General features: G+C 36.6%; 1 pseudogene across 1 annotated transcript; it reads left to right on the top strand.

The window, feature by feature from the left end:
- Positions 1–2015: 2015 nt before the first annotated feature.
- Positions 2016–6424, top strand: LOC306665000 (ADP-ribosylation factor-like protein 4A; annotated as a pseudogene). Its single transcript has 3 exons — positions 2016–2115; positions 4412–4464; positions 5938–6424. The product of its transcript is annotated as an ADP-ribosylation factor-like protein 4A (transcript).
- Positions 6425–8315: the final 1891 nt, after the last annotated feature.

The raw sequence follows: 8315 nt of genomic DNA, 5'->3' as shown, positions 1-8315 counted from the left end.
TATATTAATAGAAATGCAGCTAAGTGTTTTATGTATAATTGTTAGTTCAACAAACAACCCTGTAAGATTGGTTGTTATTAAGGACCATTTTGTACTTGGGGGGGGAAAGCTTCAGAGAGTAATTTTTCCAAGATAGCAGTGATGGGAAGAGGATTTAAACTTAGGTTCAACTCAAATCCTGGTATGAATCTTTCTTAACTTTTACTCATAGGTTAAAGAACTTTGCTTGCTTTTTTTTTTTTTTTTTTAACCTTTTTGATTGTCTTCAGCTAGGGAAAATAGCATTTTTTTCATGAGAAGTTTTGTGGCGGAAGACTCAATAAGACCTGCTGATTGACTACACATGAATGATGAAGGACCAAAATTGATAAGACAAAGAAACCAGGGGTTCTATTTACAGATACAGTGAGTGCAATGAAAAGCAACTTGTGTATATGGGAGCTTCATCATAGACTCATGATACATTTAAGTAGCCTATCGTTATAACTTGTTCTAACTTCCCTTTTTCCTCCTCAACAAGGACATACCTTCTACAACAATCTCAAATAATTGTTAGAACAATTTTAGTAATGGTGAATTAATGACACAAATATTTTAAACAAGGATACTTCTATGTGGATCAGAAAACAAAGAGAGAAGAATGTAGTAGGAGTGTACAGAGAAGCAAATTTGGAGCAAGAGTTTCAATTTCTTTTCAGTTTCTGGCCCCAGGCTGTTCTCAAGATCCATATGCATTCCTGCCCTTGGATTCTATCAGACACTATTGTTTCTTTTTATTAATACCCCCCTTTTGTTTTTGTCTTGTTTATGCTTAGGCTACTTTGAGATGTTTCTGTTACAACCAAAAATATTTAATACAGGAATGCAGAGTCCCCCTAGACAAACCCTTACTTGGGACAATGTTCATACTTGAACTTCTTATGTCTCTGTTTTAAACATACTAGACGATTTTTGGGACCCTTCAGACACACCAAAATTATTATTCCAGAAAGAGGATTATGTTCAAAGGCTGCTAAGTAGCCCTCGGGAGTAAGTTTGAATTGTCTCTATCAGTTCTTAGGAACTCTGGAATTTGAGTGGCTTTTGCTTGTGACTTGGTCACTATCATCTTATTCACATGCAGGTATTGCTTTCAGCTCCTGCCCTTTGATCCTTTGAGTAATACAGGATGGTATAATAATGACTAACTTGTGATCAGTACATTAAAGGTCTTAAACTATTTTATACTGGATGAAAAAAGAAAGTATCAACAAACTTTTTTTCAGAATATTATAATTTATAAAGCTCATGTATATCCTTTGCATAAAACTTGATGACAATCTTCTGAAATGAGTAAAATTCAAGAACTTTGGAGTTTATAAACCTTGTAGGAGAGAAAGAGGGAAAAGGAAACCATAGCTACAGCTGCCAGCAGATTCTGGAAATTTATCAAAAAAACTAATTCACACAGCACAATCAACTTATAGTATGCTGCTAAAGTTGGATAAGAATTTTTGATTATAGCCGAGTCAGAGGGTTGCAGAATTTTTTACAACTGGGATCAAAGAAAGTAATAGAGGCATCCATTCATTCTTAATTCTCAAGTGCCTAATTATATGTCAGACACTGAACTAGTAATAAAGATGAATAAATAACAGTCTCATTAACTTGTGTCGGCCGATGAGGGAAACACTGCCGTTGAGGCAAAGAAGACTGTACGTAAATGGCAACTCCTGTTTGAATTCACACAATTATAGGAAAGGAAAACGCATTTCTCTGGAGATAGTCACTGTGTCTGAAATGATGTCCAATCGTATGTACCAGTATGGCTCACTGATTATTTCAAAAATTTAAACACTTAAGAGATCACTAAATAGCTGCTAACTTGAGCATCACAAGCTTTAGATCCCCACCTCCTGCCCTAACTGCGTGGATCGCTTAGTATTCTGCCCGCTGCTGGTCAAACAGCAGCCAGTTTCAGTTCTGATTGGTCATTTTTTCCGTGCCAGTCATTTTCAAAAGCTCCGCCTTCAGGCATGGCCATTGGTTACTTCTACGGAGTCCGGGACGGCCCCGCCTCCAGATACTACGGGCACTGGCCCGGATGGGAGCTGGGAAGGAGCGCCCCACGTGGATGTGAACTGACATTGTACTGGTAGTGAAATACAAGTTATTTTAAAATGCCATTCCATACTGAACCTCCCTAAGGTGAGAGCTCCGTGAAGATATGAACGTGTCTTGTCTCTTCTTGATTTCGTTCACAGCCCGTATTTGTGTCATCCACACAGTCTGTAGTCACTGAAGGGAAAGTACAGTTGGAGGGGAAGGGAAAGAAGAAAGGAACATATGTGCATTATGTCAGGTGGAAGCCCCTGTTTAAAATAAGAACTACTTAAAAAAACCTGTTTCAAAAACTGAGCGATAGCAAAGCTTTATCTTTTAGAAGAAACTGTCTCATGAAACTGCTTATTTCATGGTGTCTGTCTGGTTGCTTTGCTTTGTCAGGAAAGCCAGGCAGCGATCTGGCTAAAGCTGGTCTATCTCTTGGAGTTTGGGATGGTGCGAATTGAGAAAGATAGTAGATAGTTTTGATAGAACTTAAAATACGGATTGAACTGAAAGTTTTGAAAAACATTTTTTCTTGCCCCACAAGTCTCAAAACTCTTTCAATACAGAAAAATAATGATTTGATATTCCCTAGGGTATACCTAGAACCTAGCAAAAATTCTCAGTGTTATGGAATAAATGACTGAATGAATGGTGTGTCTCAGGGATTGAAAATACTCCTTGGTTGTGTAAGGCACCATTTGCAGTACTGTACTAGATGAAGACATATCCATAACCTATTTCTTTCATTATTCTAATTAGTTATTAAATATTTACTGTTCAACTATTGTGGGCGTATACCAGGCACCAGATTACACAGAAGTGAAAACAAAGCATGATGTTTGCTGCTAAAATTTACATTCGACCTGGCTCTGTCTCCCTTCCATTACCTCTAATCCACCTCCAACCCTATTGCTTTCCCATTTCTCAGTCTGAATTAATAAAAGACTTGGATGGTGAATTTCTTTTCCCTAAGTATCCATTCTGATTGCCCTTTACACCTGCAGCTCTATTCCTTTTCTATGGAATCTGAGTGGATTTAGTTGTTTCTAGCAGCCATTATAATTTCCTGATCATGATACTGAAACACCATAATCCCAAATGTTGGCATCTTGAAAACTTGAAATCCTTAAGGTCCCCAAATTACAATCCTGAAGATTAAAATCCTAAATGTGGAAATACCTAAGGCCCCAAATCCAAAAACTGATGATTACCATGGTGGGGAGCTAAATTAAGGGGGGCAGAAAGCCAAATTCTGAGGAAGGCATTGACCACACAATATGGCAATGATAAAAACTTTAGTTTAAAAATGCATCATTTGTCTCCATTGGAATTACTTAGATTTAGGTTGTCCATCACAGTGTTTCAGATGGCCAGAGTTATAAAGTGGGATGCAACCATAGTGACAAGTATTTTTGCAATTTGATTTTGACCTATTTATATGATTTATTTGCTCATAACTGTCCTATGTATGTAGCTGTTATTATATAGCTGTTATTATTTTATCAGTGTTTATCTTTGCAAAAATATGAATGTTATTATTGCTTATTTTACCAAGTAAAATGGCCTGTGCATGTTTTTGTATGCTTCTTAAATAAATCCCCCTTTAAAAATGTAAATAAATGTCTATTTATTTATTTATTTTTGGTGCCCCGTACATGCTAAGCATGTACTCTATCGCTGAGCTGCAACCACAACCTGTAAACAAATGTATTTTAAAATAAAATTTGAATTAGTTATTCTGGAATTATATTTTTGGGATTTTGATCTTTCTGGTGTTTAACAGTTGGGATTACTATGATTTGAAGAGCTTAATAGTTTTGGATTCCTGTCATTATAGTCAAACCTATTAATCTCCATTTCTCCTTTGAGTCCTCCTTATTTCTGGCACTCAAGGGCTGATTTGACTGTGAGCTCTATTTAGTGACAAAATTTCCACATTCTCCTTTGTGTAGACATTTCCAGTCCTTGCCATGACAACTCACATCACTGTCTAGTGCTATGGAACTGTTTAGTCCTCTGAAACCTGTTTTATGATCAAAATGGCCTCCTTTGTTTCATCTGAAGAATTGTCTTCAGCAAATTTCTGAATTTAAACTGCTTCTAAGATTTCTGAGAAATATTGATATTTCTTTCTTCTTGGGGTTTGCTAAAATTCTGGAATCTAAGAGGTTCACATCTTTTAGCATTTTTAGAAAATTCTTAGTCTTTTTTCCTCAAATACTGCCATTCTCTCCCCTCTCCAAGGACTGAAATTACAAATGTTCGACTTTCTGACCATGTGCCATTAGCCTGTTGTGTTCTCTTATTTTTGTTTCTCCTTCAGTTTGGTTACCTGTCTTCCAGCTCACTGATCCTGACTTCTGTACTCAGACTATTGTGAAATACACTCAATGGGTTCTAATTTCCAGTTAGAGTAATTTTAGTTTTAGAACATCTATCTGATATTTTATAAATTCCAGTTCTATATTTTCATACCTTTATTGTACTTATTTATTTACTTTTAATGTGGTGCTGAGGATCGAACCCAGTGCCTCACATGTGCTAGGCAAGCGCACTATCACTGAGCTACAACCCCAGCCCTCCGGTTCTATATTGAAGCAAATTATCCACCTTTGTCCATCTTTTCTTTTGTTTTCTTATACTTAGGAAGCTTAGTTGTTCAAAGTGTTTGTCAACCCTAATATCTGGTTCTGACTCTATTAGCATTTTCCTTTTAGTGTTTTTCATTCGGATTTGGATTTTAGCATGGTCCGTGATTTTATATTGGATTTGGACATTGTGTATGAAAAAGTTGTTAGGCTCTGATAGTGTTCTCTACCTCTAAGGAGTTCATCTTTCTTCTTCTTCTTCTTCTTTTTTTTTCCCCGCCCCCATGCTATGCTAGGGATCAAACTCAGGGCCTTGCACATGCTAAGCAAGCACTCCAGCTCTGAGCTACATCCCCAGCCCTCGTTTTCTTCTGGAATGTAGAAGGAGTACTGGAAGATTGTTTGGATCCTATAAAGCCTTGGGTTTTAAGCTTTGTTTGTTTTTAAGCTTTGTTCTACTTAAGTATTGTATTGCTTTCATTCCAAAGCTCTGATCCTTTTGGGCCCTGAATATCTCTATACCTTGTGGAGGCTTGAAGTCCATCTTTTGTTGGGTGCTGAAATTATTATTTAGTTCATTAGAGTCTAAACTGATGTTTTCTGGTGGATTTCGGATTTTGTTTTGTGCATACTGAGTTTAGGAACTGATTTTGGTGTCAAAGTAAGGCACCATGTTGACCAGAATTTCTCTCTATATTAATGAACTCCTTTTCTGCAGTTCCCTCCTCTTTTGGAGTTTGCCCTCAATCCTAGCCACTTTGGCAGCCCTGTACTTTGAACTTTTTCTCTTCAGCCTAGAAATACTGCTGCCTTTCACTTAGCTGTTATTCTTTCTCTCTTAGTTTTGAAAATTTCCTCCAGATAGAAATCCTAGTGAACATTGTGCTGTGTACTATCTTTCAGGGATTATGGGTTCAAGTCCTGTGTGCTTTGGCTACTCTTCAATGCTTTCCAAGAGTTGTTCACATAAACTTTATATATAAACCCTATGTAAGAGGCTTCTAGTGCAGCATCAGCTAGAGCTACATGGAGATCTAAGCTGGGTGGACGTGTAGTGCATTCCCCCTGCATAGAAACACCTGCCCAATGTTTTCTCATTTGTACCTGGACTGTAATTCAAGAGTCTTGTAGGTGGATCACCTAAGAAGAGAAATTCCAAATGAGAAAAAGAATTTCAATTTGGGACATTTATTTGCAGCTGGAAATGGGGACTGGACTATCAGACTAGACTTCTATCCCGTCCAGCCTCCTTTCATTTCAGTCCTTTCTCATTGTTATTCTGGGTTTGGACTGTGCTGGAAAAACAACTATTTTATACAGGCTGCAGTTCAATGAACTTGTAAATATTGTACCTACCAAAGGATTTAACACTGAAAAAATTGAGGTAATCTTGGGAAATTTAGTCTAGAACAGTCACTTTCCACTTTCAGGTATAGGCAGTCAGGAGAAATGAAGACCACTGTGGAAGTCATATGCCAGATGCACAGATAGCATTTGTTGCTGTGGACTCTGCTGATGTTGAAAGGAAGGAAAAAGCCAAAACAGAATTTCACAAAATAACTGGGATATCAGAAAATCAGGAGTCCTTGTACGTATAGTTGCTAACAAAGAAGACCCAAGTTAACTCACTATCTCTCACAGAAATTGAAAAATTGTTAGCAATGGGTGAACTAAGCTCATAAATTCCTTGGCATTTGCAGCCTAACTGTGCAATCATAGGAGACAGACTAAAGGAAGGACTTGAGTAACTATATAATATGATAATTAAAAGAAGAAAAATATTCCCACTCCTCAGTTTATACTCAAAGGACTTAAAATTAGCATACTACAGTAAGGCAGTCACATCAATGTTTATAGCAGCTCAATTCCCAATAACTAGATTGTGGAAACAACCCTAGATGCCCTTCAACAGATGCATGGATAAAGAAACTGTGGTATCTATACGCAGTGGAATATTATTCAGCCATAAAGAAGAATAATATTATTACATTTACAAATAAATGGATGGAATTGGAGAATATCATGATAAGTGAAATCAGTCAATCCCAAAAGACCAAAGACTGAATTTTTCCCTGATAAGTGGAACATGATATATAATGGGGATGGGGGTGGGGAGTGAGAGAAGAATGGAGGAACTTTGGATTACATAGAAGAAAATGAGAGGGTTATAAAAAATTGTGGAATGAGACAGACATCATTACCCTATGTACAGGTATAGTTACATGAATGGTATTAATCTACATCATGTACAATCATAGAAATGAAATGATGTACCCCATTTGTGTACAATGAATCAATATGCAGTCTGTAAAAAATAAATAAATAAATAATTTAAAAAAAAAGAAGAAAAATGTTGCGCCAGCAGAAAAAGACAAGATGACTAACAATACCTTTTATATCTGTGTGGAATGGGTTTTCTCTGGTCTGACTTTGACAAATGAAGAGTGTCTATAGCTTGGTTTGCCTGGATGCTATTATGTTTTGTTGAATAATCAGATGCCCAACTCATTTGCCTTGTGGAAGATGAGTAAATGAAGTGCTTCTTAGAGTGGTCTCTTCTCTATACCCACAAATCTATTAGTACTACCAATTTGGGAAGCCAAGCAAGGATAGTAAGTTGACCAGAAACTAGTTGTGGAAGTTTGTCCTGAAGTTAGTAAAATAAAACTTTGAAGAGTATTTGTTTGTGTTTGTATTTTGGGGGAGAGCCTCTGCAAAGAAATTGCATGTAAGATTTTGTACGTTAAAATGCTAATGAATGTATACTTAAGGTATACATACACATACATGTGTGTACACACACACACACACACACACACACACACACACACACATACAGTTGCATTGATCACAATGGGACTGATAGGAAGTATTTCCTTTTAAAATTTTTGGCCAAGTGATTTTTGACATTTTCTGGAATCAAATAGTTTAATGCTATCTCTTAATTCTAGACAGTTAATTTGGTCTAACTTTAATAAGGTATTTGAGGTAAAAAATAAACCTTACATAAAGTTTATATATCTTATGTACAGTTATTTATTATTAATTAGTTTACATATTTATTCCACTCCCTTTCCCCATAGTGGGAAGGTTAACTTGATACCTGCTATTCCATCTTGGCTAGAGTAGGAAATCTCAGTGCTTCATAGCTTTTGGGTTTGCTTTTTGTAGTTTAAGATGGCATATTCTTCTCAAATTACAGAGCACCTTTCCTTTTAATTTGGGTATTAAATAAAAATCTATCACTTGTCTGTGGGCAAGGCCAAATTCTGAGTCTCTGAAATCGAAATCCATGATCAAAATTTAGGTATTTTATACATCTAGAGTCATGTAATAGGATTAGCTCTCAGCTTATGTGCAGATAAACCACGTAAATCCAAGAGGTTAGCCCAGGTCCAGACAATACAATTTATACGAGTTAAATGGAATTGGAGTTGTGCAATATGGTATCCTTAATGTCAGTTTCTTTTTGACCTTAGAACTGAATTCATTTGGAAAACAGCAGTAACAACAACGACAACAACAAAAGCTGCTTGAGGCTGGGTTGTAGTTCAGTAGTAGAGCGCTTGCCTTGTATGCATGAGGCCCTGACTTTGATCCCCAGCACCACCAAAAAATAAAAATAAAAAAATAATAAAA

The sequence above is a fragment of the Sciurus vulgaris genome, assembly GCF_902686455.1.
Source record: "Sciurus vulgaris genome assembly, chromosome: 1".
NCBI lineage: Eukaryota > Metazoa > Chordata > Mammalia > Rodentia > Sciuridae > Sciurus > Sciurus vulgaris.
This window is presented reverse-complemented; position numbering and strand designations above follow the sequence as displayed.